The sequence below is a fragment of the Balaenoptera ricei genome, chromosome 16 (assembly GCF_028023285.1).
Source record: "Balaenoptera ricei isolate mBalRic1 chromosome 16, mBalRic1.hap2, whole genome shotgun sequence".
In the NCBI taxonomy this organism is placed as follows: domain Eukaryota; kingdom Metazoa; phylum Chordata; class Mammalia; order Artiodactyla; family Balaenopteridae; genus Balaenoptera; species Balaenoptera ricei.
Window position 1 is genome coordinate 82,541,705 of NC_082654.1, and position 15,449 is coordinate 82,557,153.

Sequence of the window (15,449 nt, forward strand, 5' to 3'; positions counted from 1 at the left end):
AACTTCCATGGCATTTTGGAACTTGCTAGAACGGTGCTCGTGAACCTGTATGAGTGCTGGCTAATTCAAGATGTCCCAGTAAGAGTGCACTTTGTTGCCCTACACTCGGCATACACACTGTGAGTCGGAAAGCTACGGGCCTGGATATTGCTTAGAAGGGCCAGGGGAGCCTGAGGGTACTTGCTGTTCTTGCAGGAAATAGGGTTTCCAGGCGAGGCACCTAGGTGTCCTGAAAAGCGTACTGGCGTTAAAATGCTGCAGAGCAGCGACTACGGCCTCATGGAAACTGCTACACGCCTCCGCTTCTGCATAGCATTTCAGGGCCTTCCCTCGAGGCAAGTTCTCACGTTGCTTGCACTGTGAGCGACACAGCATGTTAGGATGCTGTATTTCTCCTTGAATAGAGTGACTTCAGGAAAGAGGTCCTCGATAAATTCTAAGAAGAGTGTTATCTCAGGACATTCAGACGAAGGCAATGTCGAAAACTTCCAGGGCATGTTGGACTGCCTAGAAATGTGGTTCTGATGCTGTTCGACTGCTCTGCAAATAGAGCTCTCCTGAAGTAACGTACAGTGTGTTGCCCGAGACTCGGCAGACACAGAGGGCCTCCGAGGGTCGTATGGGAATCAATGCTGCTCAGCAGGCACGCAGGGGTGTGGAGTGCATCAGTGATCTTGGAACAAAAATGATGCTCACCCGAGGGGCCTAGGAGTCCTGAAAAGGGTACTTCCTTTAAGATAAAGCGGAACCTCCACTAAGAGCTCATGGAAAGAGCTGCATGCCTCCCTTTCTGCAGGGCTACTCAGGGCCTTACCTCGAGGCAAGGACTCACGTTGAGATTCCCTTTAGCTCTAGAGCATGGCAAGGTGAGCCCCACCCGGAGCAATGAAGCTCCGTGTGTAGCCAGAGAAAACTCATTTTCTTCCCACACCAATGCTAGAGTGGCCAGAGGCCTGTCAACAGCAGAGAATTTCAGGGAGCTTCACGGCAGCAAGAATGGAGCTTTCCAAATGGAAAGCAAGGCTAGGACCATCATGCCCCCATTACCATTGGCACAGGCAGCATACATCTCTGTGGTTTCTAACAAGTCAAAAGAGACACAGAGTACACACTAGTTGCTTCCCTGAATCAACTTCTCGAGGCAGGGTGTTCTGCTCCTTGTGAACGGCCTCAACAAGGAACGCCCTAGCTAGGCCTCTGGGCCCCTGCCTCTTCAAAAGCCTGCAGTGCTACAGGAAAAACTGTGCTTTAGTTGCAATAGGAACGCATGCCGTCTTTCTCCTGGAGGCAGGATGACTTCAGGTAGGAGGTCCTGGATGGAAGGAGAAGCCTAGTGTTTTTCTCTGTGCAGCTCAGACTAGGGAATGAGTGCGATTTCCAGGCCTGTTGGAACTTGCTAGAATGTTGCTCTTTTACCTGTGCGAGTGCTGTGAATCAAGATATCACAAGAAAGAGTGTAGTGTGTTGCCCATGACTCAGCACACACAGAGGACCTCCGAGGGACCAATGGGCCTCGTCGTTGCTCAGCAGGCCTACAGGGGTGTGGAGGTACTCAGGGATCTTGGAACAAAAATGATGCTCACCCGAGAGGCCTAGGAGTCCTGAAAAGGGTACTTCCTTTAAAGTAAAGCAGAACAGCGACTTAGAGCTCATGGAAAGAGCTGCATGCCTACCTTTTTGCAGGGCTACTCAGGGCCTTAGCTCGAGGCAAGGACTCACGTTGAGATTCCCTTTAGCTCTAGAGCATGGCAAGGTGAGCCCCACCCGGAGCAATGAAGCTCCGTGTGTAGCCAGAGAAAACTCATTTTCTTCCCACACCAATGCTAGAGTGGCCAGAGGCCTGTCAACAGCAGAGAATTTCAGGGAGCTTCACGGCAGCAAGAATGGAGCTTTCCAAATGGAAAGCAAGGCTAGGACCATCATGCCCCCATTACCATTGGCACAGGCAGCATACATCTCTGTGGTTTCTAACAAGTCAAAAGAGACACAGAGTACACACTAGTTGCTTCCCTGAATCAACTTCTCGAGGCAGGGTGTTCTGCACCTTGTGAACGGCCTCAACAAGGAACGCCCTAGCTAGGGCTCTGGGCCCGTAGCTCTTCAAAAGCCTGCAGTGCTACAGGAAAAACTGTGCTTTAGTTGCAATAGGAACGCATGCCGTCTTTCTCCTGGAGGCAGGATGACTTCAGGTAGGAGGTCCTGGATGGAAGGAGAAGCCTAGTGTTTTTCTCTGTGCAGCTCAGACTAGGGAATGAGTGCGATTTGCAGGCCTGTTGGAACTTGCTAGAATGTTGCTCTTTTACCTGTGCGAGTGCTGTGAATCAAGATATCACAAGAAAGAGTGTAGTGTGTTGCCCATGACTCAGCACACACAGAGGACCTCCGAGGGACCAATGGGCCTCGTCGTTGCTCAGCAGGCCTACAGGGGTGTGGAGGTACTCAGGGATCTTGGAACAAAAATGATGCTCACCCGAGAGGCCTAGGAGTCCTGAAAAGGGTACTTCCTTTAAAGTAAAGCAGAACAGCGACTTAGAGCTCATGGAAAGAGCTGCATGCCTACCTTATGGCAGGGCTACTCAGGGTCTTACCTCGAGGCAAGGACTCACGTTGAGATTCCCTTTAGCTCTAGAGCATGGCAAGGTGAGCCCCACCCCGGCCAAAGAAGCTCCGTGTGTAGCCAGAGAAAACTCATTTTCTTCCCACCTCAATGCTAGAGTGGCGAGAGGCCTGTCAACAGCAGAGAATTTCAGGGAGCTTCACGGCAGCAAGAATGGAGCTTTCCAAATGGAAAGCAAGGCTAGTACCATCATGCCCCCATTTCCATGGGCACAGGCAGCATACATCTCTGTGGTTTTTAACAAGTCAAATGAGACACAGAGTACACACTGTTTTCTTCCCTGAATCCACTTCTCGAGGCAGGGTGCTCTGCATCTAGTGAACGGCCTCACCAAGGAAAGCCCTAGCTAGGCCTCTGGGCCCGTGCCTCTTCAAAAGCCTGCAGTACTTCAGGAAAAACTGTGCTTTAGTTGCAATAGGAACGCAAGCCGTCGTTTTCCTGGAGGCAGGGTGACTTCAGGTAGGAGGTCCTGGATGGAAGGAGAAGCCTAGTGTTTTTCTCTGTGCAGCTCAGACCAGGGAATGAGTGCAACTTCCATGGCATTTTGGAACTTGCTAGAACGGTGCTCGTGAACCTGTATGAGTGCTGGCTAATTCAAGATGTCCCAGTAAGAGTGCACTCTGTTGCCCTACACTCGGCATACACACTGTGAGTCGGAAAGCTACGGGCCTGGATATTGCTTAGAAGGGCCAGGGGAGCCTGAGGGTACTTGCTGTTCTTGCAGGAAATAGGGTTTCCAGGCGAGGCACCTAGGTGTCCTGAAAAGCGTACTGGCGTTAAAATGCTGCAGAGCAGCGACTACGGCCTCATGGAAACTGCTACACGCCTCCGCTTCTGCATAGCATTTCAGGGCCTTCCCTCGAGGCAAGTTCTCACGTTGCTTGCACTGTGAGCGACACAGCATGTTAGGATGCTGTATTTCTCCTTGAATAGAGTGACTTCAGGAAAGAGGTCCTCGATAAATTCTAAGAAGAGTGTTATCTCAGGACATTCAGACGAGGGCAATGTCGAAAACTTCCAGGGCATGTTGGACTGCCTAGAAATGTGGTTCTGATGCTGTTCGACTGCTCTGCAAATAGAGCTCTCCTGAAGTAACGTACAGTGTGTTGCCCGAGACTCGGCAGACACAGAGGGCCTCCGAGGGTCGTATGGGAATCAATGCTGCTCAGCAGGCACGCAGGGGTGTGGAGTGCGTCAGTGATCTTGGAACAAAAATGATGCTCACCCGAGGGGCCTAGGAGTCCTGAAAAGGGTACTTCCTTTAAGATAAAGCGGAACCTCCACTAAGAGCTCATGGAAAGAGCTGCATGCCTCCCTTTCTGCAGGGCTACTCAGGGCCTTACCTCGAGGCAAGGACTCACGTTGAGATTCCCTTTAGCTCTAGAGCATGGCAAGGTGAGCCCCACCCGGAGCAATGAAGCTCCGTGTGTAGCCAGAGAAAACTCATTTTCTTCCCACACCAATGCTAGAGTGGCCAGAGGCCTGTCAACAGCAGAGAATTTCAGGGAGCTTCACGGCAGCAAGAATGGAGCTTTCCAAATGGAAAGCAAGGCTAGGACCATCATGCCCCCATTACCATTGGCACAGGCAGCATACATCTCTGTGGTTTCTAACAAGTCAAAAGAGACACAGAGTACACACTAGTTGCTTCCCTGAATCAACTTCTCGAGGCAGGGTGTTCTGCACCTTGTGAACGGCCTCAACAAGGAACGCCCTAGCTAGGGCTCTGGGCCCGTAGCTCTTCAAAAGCCTGCAGTGCTACAGGAAAAACTGTGCTTTAGTTGCAATAGGAACGCATGCCGTCTTTCTCCTGGAGGCAGGATGACTTCAGGTAGGAGGTCCTGGATGGAAGGAGAAGCCTAGTGTTTTTCTCTGTGCAGCTCAGACTAGGGAATGAGTGCGATTTGCAGGCCTGTTGGAACTTGCTAGAATGTTGCTCTTTTACCTGTGCGAGTGCTGTGAATCAAGATATCACAAGAAAGAGTGTAATGTGTTGCCCATGACTCAGCACACACAGAGGACCTCCGAGGGACCAATGGGCCTCGTCGTTGCTCAGCAGGCCTACAGGGGTGTGGAGGTACTCAGGGATCTTGGAACAAAAATGATGCTCACCCGAGAGGCCTAGGAGTCCTGAAAAGGGTACTTCCTTTAAAGTAAAGCAGAACAGCGACTTAGAGCTAATGGAAAGAGCTGCATGCCTACCTTATGGCAGGGCTACTCAGGGCCTTACCTCGAGGCAAGGACTCACGTTGAGATTCCCTTTAGCTCTAGAGCATGGCAAGGTGAGCCCCACCCCGGCCAAAGAAGCTCCGTGTGTAGCCAGAGAAAACTCATTTTCTTCCCACCTCAATGCTAGAGTGGCGAGAGGCCTGTCAACAGCAGAGAATTTCAGGGAGCTTCACGGCAGCAAGAATGGAGCTTTCCAAATGGAAAGCAAGGCTAGTACCATCATGCCCCCATTTCCATGGGCACAGGCAGCATACATCTCTGTGGTTTTTAACAAGTCAAATGAGACACAGAGTACACACTGTTTTCTTCCCTGAATCCACTTCTCGAGGCAGGGTGCTCTGCATCTAGTGAACGGCCTCACCAAGGAAAGCCCTAGCTAGGCCTCTGGGCCCGTGCCTCTTCAAAAGCCTGCAGTACTTCAGGAAAAACTGTGCTTTAGTTGCAATAGGAACGCAAGCCGTCGTTTTCCTGGAGGCAGGGTGACTTCAGGTAGGAGGTCCTGGATGGAAGGAGAAGCCTAGTGTTTTTCTCTGTGCAGCTCAGACCAGGGAATGAGTGCAACTTCCATGGCATTTTGGAACTTGCTAGAACGGTGCTCGTGAACCTGTATGAGTGCTGGCTAATTCAAGATGTCCCAGTAAGAGTGCACTCTGTTGCCCTACACTCGGCATACACACTGTGAGTCGGAAAGCTACGGGCCTGGATATTGCTTAGAAGGGCCAGGGGAGCCTGAGGGTACTTGCTGTTCTTGCAGGAAATAGGGTTTCCAGGCGAGGCACCTAGGTGTCCTGAAAAGCGTACTGGCGTTAAAATGCTGCAGAGCAGCGACTACGGCCTCATGGAAACTGCTACACGCCTCCGCTTCTGCATAGCATTTCAGGGCCTTCCCTCGAGGCAAGTTCTCACGTTGCTTGCACTGTGAGCGACACAGCATGTTAGGATGCTGTATTTCTCCTTGAATAGAGTGACTTCAGGAAAGAGGTCCTCGATAAATTCTAAGAAGAGTGTTATCTCAGGACATTCAGACGAGGGCAATGTCGAAAACTTCCAGGGCATGTTGGACTGCCTAGAAATGTGGTTCTGATGCTGTTCGACTGCTCTGCAAATAGAGCTCTCCTGAAGTAACGTACAGTGTGTTGCCCGAGACTCGGCAGACACAGAGGGCCTCCGAGGGTCGTATGGGAATCAATGCTGCTCAGCAGGCACGCAGGGGTGTGGAGTGCGTCAGTGATCTTGGAACAAAAATGATGCTCACCCGAGGGGCCTAGGAGTCCTGAAAAGGGTACTTCCTTTAAGATAAAGCGGAACCTCCACTAAGAGCTCATGGAAAGAGCTGCATGCCTCCCTTTCTGCAGGGCTACTCAGGGCCTTACCTCGAGGCAAGGACTCACGTTGAGATTCCCTTTAGCTCTAGAGCATGGCAAGGTGAGCCCCACCCGGAGCAATGAAGCTCCGTGTGTAGCCAGAGAAAACTCATTTTCTTCCCACACCAATGCTAGAGTGGCCAGAGGCCTGTCAACAGCAGAGAATTTCAGGGAGCTTCACGGCAGCAAGAATGGAGCTTTCCAAATGGAAAGCAAGGCTAGGACCATCATGCCCCCATTACCATTGGCACAGGCAGCATACATCTCTGTGGTTTCTAACAAGTCAAAAGAGACACAGAGTACACACTAGTTGCTTCCCTGAATCAACTTCTCGAGGCAGGGTGTTCTGCTCCTTGTGAACGGCCTCAACAAGGAACGCCCTAGCTAGGCCTCTGGGCCCCTGCCTCTTCAAAAGCCTGCAGTGCTACAGGAAAAACTGTGCTTTAGTTGCAATAGGAACGCATGCCGTCTTTCTCCTGGAGGCAGGATGACTTCAGGTAGGAGGTCCTGGATGGAAGGAGAAGCCTAGTGTTTTTCTCTGTGCAGCTCAGACCAGGGAATGAGTGCGACTTCCACGGCATGTTGGAACTTGCTAGAATGTTGCTCTTTTACCTATGCGAGTGCTGTGAATCAAGATATCACAAGAAAGAGTGTAGTGTGTTGCCCATGACTCAGCACACACAGAGGACCTCCGAGGGACCAATGGGCCTCGTCGTTGCTCAGCAGGCCTACAGGGGTGTGGAGGTACTCAGGGATCTTGGAACAAAAATGATGCTCACCCGAGAGGCCTAGGAGTCCTGAAAAGGGTACTTCCTTTAAAGTAAAGCAGAACAGCGACTTAGAGCTCATGGAAAGAGGTGCATGCCTACCTTTTTGCAGGGCTACTCAGGGCCTTACCTCGAGGCAAGGACTCACGTTGAGATTCCCTTTAGCTCTAGAGCATGGCAAGGTGAGCCCCACCCGGAGCAATGAAGCTCCGTGTGTAGCCAGAGAAAACTCATTTTCTTCCCACACCAATGCTAGAGTGGCCAGAGGCCTGTCAACAGCAGAGAATTTCAGGGAGCTTCACGGCAGCAAGAATGGAGCTTTCCAAATGGAAAGCAAGGCTAGGACCATCATGCCCCCATTACCATTGGCACAGGCAGCATACATCTCTGTGGTTTCTAACAAGTCAAAAGAGACACAGAGTACACACTAGTTGCTTCCCTGAATCAACTTCTCGAGGCAGGGTGTTCTGCACCTTGTGAACGGCCTCAACAAGGAACGCCCTAGCTAGGGCTCTGGGCCCGTAGCTCTTCAAAAGCCTGCAATGCTACAGGAAAAACTGTGCTTTAGTTGCAATAGGAACGCATGCCGTCTTTCTCCTGGAGGCAGGATGACTTCAGGTAGGAGGTCCTGGATGGAAGGAGAAGCCTAGTGTTTTTCTCTGTGCAGCTCAGACTAGGGAATGAGTGCGATTTCCAGGCCTGTTGGAACTTGCTAGAATGTTGCTCTTTTACCTGTGCGAGTGCTGTGAATCAAGATATCACAAGAAAGAGTGTAGTGTGTTGCCCATGACTCAGCACACACAGAGGACCTCCGAGGGACCAATGGGCCTCGTCGTTGCTCAGCAGGCCTACAGGGGTGTGGAGGTACTCAGGGATCTTGGAACAAAAATGATGCTCACCCGAGAGGCCTAGGAGTCCTGAAAAGGGTACTTCCTTTAAAGTAAAGCAGAACAGCGACTTAGAGCTCATGGAAAGAGCTGCATGCCTACCTTATGGCAGGGCTACTCAGGGCCTTACCTCGAGGCAAGGACTCACGTTGAGATTCCCTTTAGCTCTAGAGCATGGCAAGGTGAGCCCCACCCCGGCCAAAGAAGCTCCGTGTGTAGCCAGAGAAAACTCATTTTCTTCCCACCTCAATGCTAGAGTGGCGAGAGGCCTGTCAACAGCAGAGAATTTCAGGGAGCTTCACGGCAGCAAGAATGGAGCTTTCCAAATGGAAAGCAAGGCTAGTACCATCATGCCCCCATTTCCATGGGCACAGGCAGCATACATCTCTGTGGTTTTTAACAAGTCAAATGAGACACAGAGTACACACTGTTTTCTTCCCTGAATCCACTTCTCGAGGCAGGGTGCTCTGCATCTAGTGAACGGCCTCACCAAGGAAAGCCCTTAGCTAGGCCTCTGGGCCCGTGCCTCTTCAAAAGCCTGCAGTACTTCAGGAAAAACTGTGCTTTAGTTGCAATAGGAACGCAAGCCGTCGTTTTCCTGGAGGCAGGGTGACTTCAGGTAGGAGGTCCTGGATGGAAGGAGAAGCCTAGTGTTTTTCTCTGTGCAGCTCAGACCAGGGAATGAGTGCAACTTCCATGGCATTTTGGAACTTGCTAGAACGGTGCTCGTGAACCTGTATGAGTGCTGGCTAATTCAAGATGTCCCAGTAAGAGTGCACTCTGTTGCCCTACACTCGGCATACACACTGTGAGTCGGAAAGCTACGGGCCTGGATATTGCTTAGAAGGGCCAGGGGAGCCTGAGGGTACTTGCTGTTCTTGCAGGAAATAGGGTTTCCAGGCGAGGCACCTAGGTGTCCTGAAAAGCGTACTGGCGTTAAAATGCTGCAGAGCAGCGACTACGGCCTCATGGAAACTGCTACACGCCTCCGCTTCTGCATAGCATTTCAGGGCCTTCCCTCGAGGCAAGTTCTCACGTTGCTTGCACTGTGAGCGACACAGCCTGTTAGGATGCTGTATTTCTCCTTGAATAGAGTGACTTCAGGAAAGAGGTCCTCGATAAATTCTAAGAAGAGTGTTATCTCAGGACATTCAGACGAGGGCAATGTCGAAAACTTCCAGGGCATGTTGGACTGCCTAGAAATGTGGTTCTGATGCTGTTCGACTGCTCTGCAAATAGAGCTCTCCTGAAGTAACGTACAGTGTGTTGCCCGAGACTCGGCAGACACAGAGGGCCTCCGAGGGACGTATGGGAATCAATGCTGCTCAGCAGGCACGCAGGGGTGTGGAGTGCGTCAGTGATCTTGGAACAAAAATGATGCTCACCCGAGGGGCCTAGGAGTCCTGAAAAGGGTACTTCCTTTAAGATAAAGCGGAACCTCCACTAAGAGCTCATGGAAAGAGCTGCATGCCTCCCTTTCTGCAGGGCTACTCAGGGCCTTACCTCGAGGCAAGGACTCACGTTGAGATTCCCTTTAGCTCTAGAGCATGGCAAGGTGAGCCCCACCCCGGCCAAAGAAGCTCCGTGTGTAGTCAGAGAAAACTCATTTTCTTCGCACACCAATGCTAGAGTGGCCAGAGGCCTGTCAACAGCAGAGAATTTCAGGGAGCTTCACGGCAGCAAGAATGGAGCTTTCCAAATGGAAAGCAAGGCTAGGACCATCATGCCCCCATTACCATTGGCACAGGCAGCATACATCTCTGTGGTTTCTAACAAGTCAAAAGAGACACAGAGTACACACTAGTTGCTTCCCTGAATCAACTTCTCGAGGCAGGGTGTTCTGCACCTTGTAAACGGCCTCAACAAGGAACGCCCTAGCTAGGCCTCTGGGCCCGTGCCTCTTCAAAAGCCTGCAGTGCTACAGGAAAAACTGTGCTTTAGTTGCAATAGGAACGCATGCCGTCTTTCTCCTGGAGGCAGGATGACTTCAGGTAGGAGGTCCTGGATGGAAGGAGAAGCCTAGTGTTTTTCTCTGTGCAGCTCAGACCAGGGAATGAGTGCGACTTCCATGGCATGTTGGAACTCGCTAGAACGGTGCTCGTGAACCTGTATGAGTGCTGGCTAATTCAAGATGTCCCAGTAAGAGTGCACTCTGTTGCCCTACACTCGGCATACACACTGTGAGTCGGAAAGCTACGAGCCTGGATATTGCTTAGAAGGGCCAGGGGAGCCTGAGGGTACTTGCTGTTCTTGCAGGAAATGGGGATTCCAGGCGAGGCACCTAGGTGTCCTGAAAAGCGTACTGGCGTTAAAATGCTGCAGAGCAGCGACTACGGCCTCATGGAAACTGCTACACGCCTCCGCTTCTGCATAGCATTTCAGGGCCTTCCCTCGAGGCAAGTTCTCACGTTGCTTGCACTGTGAGCGACACAGCATGTTAGGATGCTGTATTTCTCCTTGAATAGAGTGACTTCAGGAAAGAGGTCCTCGATAAATTCTAAGAAGAGTGTTATCTCAGGACATTCAGACGAGGGCAATGTCGAAAACTTCCAGGGCATGTTGGACTGCCTAGAAATGTGGTTCTGATGCTGTTCGACTGCTCTGCAAATAGAGCTCTCCTGAAGTAACGTACAGTGTGTTGCCCGAGACTCGGCAGACACAGAGGGCCTCCGAGGGTCGTATGGGAATCAATGCTGCTCAGCAGGCACGCAGGGGTGTGGAGTGCGTCAGTGATCTTGGAACAAAAATGATGCTCACCCGAGGGGCCTAGGAGTCCTGAAAAGGGTACTTCCTTTAAGATAAAGCGGAACCTCCACTAAGAGCTCATGGAAAGAGCTGCATGCCTCCCTTTCTGCAGGGCTACTCAGGGCCTTACCTCGAGGCAAGGACTCACGTTGAGATTCCCTTTAGCTCTAGAGCATGGCAAGGTGAGCCCCACCCGGAGCAATGAAGCTCCGTGTGTAGCCAGAGAAAACTCATTTTCTTCCCACACCAATGCTAGAGTGGCCAGAGGCCTGTCAACAGCAGAGAATTTCAGGGAGCTTCACGGCAGCAAGAATGGAGCTTTCCAAATGGAAAGCAAGGCTAGGACCATCATGCCCCCATTACCATTGGCACAGGCAGCATACATCTCTGTGGTTTCTAACAAGTCAAAAGAGACACAGAGTACACACTAGTTGCTTCCCTGAATCAACTTCTCGAGGCAGGGTGTTCTGCTCCTTGTGAACGGCCTCAACAAGGAACGCCCTAGCTAGGCCTCTGGGCCCCTGCCTCTTCAAAAGCCTGCAGTGCTACAGGAAAAACTGTGCTTTAGTTGCAATAGGAACGCATGCCGTCTTTCTCCTGGAGGCAGGATGACTTCAGGTAGGAGGTCCTGGATGGAAGGAGAAGCCTAGTGTTTTTCTCTGTGCAGCTCAGACCAGGGAATGAGTGCGACTTCCACGGCATGTTGGAACTTGCTAGAATGTTGCTCTTTTACCTATGCGAGTGCTGTGAATCAAGATATCACAAGAAAGAGTGTAGTGTGTTGCCCATGACTCAGCACACACAGAGGACCTCCGAGGGACCAATGGGCCTCGTCGTTGCTCAGCAGGCCTACAGGGGTGTGGAGGTACTCAGGGATCTTGGAACAAAAATGATGCTCACCCGAGAGGCCTAGGAGTCCTGAAAAGGGTACTTCCTTTAAAGTAAAGCAGAACAGCGACTTAGAGCTCATGGAAAGAGGTGCATGCCTACCTTTTTGCAGGGCTACTCAGGGCCTTACCTCGAGGCAAGGACTCACGTTGAGATTCCCTTTAGCTCTAGAGCATGGCAAGGTGAGCCCCACCCGGAGCAATGAAGCTCCGTGTGTAGCCAGAGAAAACTCATTTTCTTCCCACACCAATGCTAGAGTGGCCAGAGGCCTGTCAACAGCATAGAATTTCAGGGAGCTTCACGGCAGCAAGAATGGAGCTTTCCAAATGGAAAGCAAGGCTAGGACCATCATGCCCCCATTACCATTGGCACAGGCAGCATACATCTCTGTGGTTTCTAACAAGTCAAAAGAGACACAGAGTACACACTAGTTGCTTCCCTGAATCAACTTCTCGAGGCAGGGTGTTCTGCACCTTGTGAACGGCCTCAACAAGGAACGCCCTAGCTAGGGCTCTGGGCCCGTAGCTCTTCAAAAGCCTGCAATGCTACAGGAAAAACTGTGCTTTAGTTGCAATAGGAACGCATGCCGTCTTTCTCCTGGAGGCAGGATGACTTCAGGTAGGAGGTCCTGGATGGAAGGAGAAGCCTAGTGTTTTTCTCTGTGCAGCTCAGACTAGGGAATGAGTGCGATTTCCAGGCCTGTTGGAACTTGCTAGAATGTTGCTCTTTTACCTGTGCGAGTGCTGTGAATCAAGATATCACAAGAAAGAGTGTAGTGTGTTGCCCATGACTCAGCACACACAGAGGACCTCCGAGGGACCAATGGGCCTCGTCGTTGCTCAGCAGGCCTACAGGGGTGTGGAGGTACTCAGGGATCTTGGAACAAAAATGATGCTCACCCGAGAGGCCTAGGAGTCCTGAAAAGGGTACTTCCTTTAAAGTAAAGCAGAACAGCGACTTAGAGCTAATGGAAAGAGCTGCATGCCTACCTTATGGCAGGGCTACTCAGGGCCTTACCTCGAGGCAAGGACTCACGTTGAGATTCCCTTTAGCTCTAGAGCATGGCAAGGTGAGCCCCACCCCGGCCAAAGAAGCTCCGTGTGTAGCCAGAGAAAACTCATTTTCTTCCCACCTCAATGCTAGAGTGGCGAGAGGCCTGTCAACAGCAGAGAATTTCAGGGAGCTTCACGGCAGCAAGAATGGAGCTTTCCAAATGGAAAGCAAGGCTAGTACCATCATGCCCCCATTTCCATGGGCACAGGCAGCATACATCTCTGTGGTTTTTAACAAGTCAAATGAGACACAGAGTACACACTGTTTTCTTCCCTGAATCCACTTCTCGAGGCAGGGTGCTCTGCATCTAGTGAACGGCCTCACCAAGGAAAGCCCTAGCTAGGCCTCTGGGCCCGTGCCTCTTCAAAAGCCTGCAGTACTTCAGGAAAAACTGTGCTTTAGTTGCAATAGGAACGCAAGCCGTCGTTTTCCTGGAGGCAGGGTGACTTCAGGTAGGAGGTCCTGGATGGAAGGAGAAGCCTAGTGTTTTTCTCTGTGCAGCTCAGACCAGGGAATGAGTGCAACTTCCATGGCATTTTGGAACTTGCTAGAACGGTGCTCGTGAACCTGTATGAGTGCTGGCTAATTCAAGATGTCCCAGTAAGAGTGCACTCTGTTGCCCTACACTCGGCATACACACTGTGAGTCGGAAAGCTACGGGCCTGGATATTGCTTAGAAGGGCCAGGGGAGCCTGAGGGTACTTGCTGTTCTTGCAGGAAATAGGGTTTCCAGGCGAGGCACCTAGGTGTCCTGAAAAGCGTACTGGCGTTAAAATGCTGCAGAGCAGCGACTACGGCCTCATGGAAACTGCTACACGCCTCCGCTTCTGCATAGCATTTCAGGGCCTTCCCTCGAGGCAAGTTCTCACGTTGCTTGCACTGTGAGCGACACAGCATGTTAGGATGCTGTATTTCTCCTTGAATAGAGTGACTTCAGGAAAGAGGTCCTCGATAAATTCTAAGAAGAGTGTTATCTCAGGACATTCAGACGAGGGCAATGTCGAAAACTTCCAGGGCATGTTGGACTGCCTAGAAATGTGGTTCTGATGCTGTTCGACTGCTCTGCAAATAGAGCTCTCCTGAAGTAACGTACAGTGTGTTGCCCGAGACTCGGCAGACACAGAGGGCCTCCGAGGGACGTATGGGAATCAATGCTGCTCAGCAGGCACGCAGGGGTGTGGAGTGCGTCAGTGATCTTGGAACAAAAATGATGCTCACCCGAGGGGCCTAGGAGTCCTGAAAAGGGTACTTCCTTTAAGATAAAGCGGAACCTCCACTAAGAGCTCATGGAAAGAGCTGCATGCCTCCCTTTCTGCAGGGCTACTCAGGGCCTTACCTCGAGGCAAGGACTCACGTTGAGATTCCCTTTAGCTCTAGAGCATGGCAAGGTGAGCCCCACCCCGGCCAAAGAAGCTCCGTGTGTAGTCAGAGAAAACTCATTTTCTTCGCACACCAATGCTAGAGTGGCCAGAGGCCTGTCAACAGCAGAGAATTTCAGGGAGCTTCACGGCAGCAAGAATGGAGCTTTCCAAATGGAAAGCAAGGCTAGGACCATCATGCCCCCATTACCATTGGCACAGGCAGCATACATCTCTGTGGTTTCTAACAAGTCAAAAGAGACACAGAGTACACACTAGTTGCTTCCCTGAATCAACTTCTCGAGGCAGGGTGTTCTGCTCCTTGTGAACGGCCTCAACAAGGAACGCCCTAGCTAGGCCTCTGGGCCCGTGCCTCTTCAAAAGCCTGCAGTGCTACAGGAAAAACTGTGCTTTAGTTGCAATAGGAACGCATGCCGTCTTTCTCCTGGAGGCAGGATGACTTCAGGTAGGAGGTCCTGGATGGAAGGAGAAGCCTAGTGTTTTTCTCTGTGCAGCTCAGACCAGGGAATGAGTGCGACTTCCATGGCATGTTGGAACTCGCTAGAACGGTGCTCGTGAACCTGTATGAGTGCTGGCTAATTCAAGATGTCCCAGTAAGAGTGCACTCTGTTGCCCTACACTCGGCATACACACTGTGAGTCGGAAAGCTACGAGCCTGGATATTGCTTAGAAGGGCCAGGGGAGCCTGAGGGTACTTGCTGTTCTTGCAGGAAATAGGGTTTCCAGGCGAGGCACCTAGGTGTCCTGAAAAGCGTACTGGCGTTAAAATGCTGCAGAGCAGCGACTACGGCCTCATGGAAACTGCTACACGCCTCCGCTTCTGCATAGCATTTCAGGGCCTTCCCTCGAGGCAAGTTCTCACGTTGCTTGCACTGTGAGCGACACAGCATGTTAGGATGCTGTATTTCTCCTTGAATAGAGTGACTTCAGGAAAGAGGTCCTCGATAAATTCTAAGAAGAGTGTTATCTCAGGACATTCAGACGAGGGCAATGTCGAAAACTTCCAGGGCATGTTGGACTGCCTAGAAATGTGGTTCTGATGCTGTTCGACTGCTCTGCAAATAGAGCTCTCCTGAAGTAACGTACAGTGTGTTGCCCGAGACTCGGCAGACACAGAGGGCCTCCGAGGGTCGTATGGGAATCAATGCTGCTCAGCAGGCACGCAGGGGTGTGGAGTGCGTCAGTGATCTTGGAACAAAAATGATGCTCACCCGAGGGGCCTAGGAGTCCTGAAAAGGGTACTTCCTTTAAGATAAAGCGGAACCTCCACTAAGAGCTCATGGAAAGAGCTGCATGCCTCCCTTTCTGCAGGGCTACTCAGGGCCTTACCTCGAGGCAAGGACTCACGTTGAGATTCCCTTTAGCTCTAGAGCATGGCAAGGTGAGCCCCACCCGGAGCAATGAAGCTCCGTGTGTAGCCAGAGAAAACTCATTTTCTTCCCACACCAATGCTAGAGTGGCCAGAGGCCTGTCAACAGCAGAGAATTTCAGGGAGCTTCACGGCAGCAAGAATGGAGCTT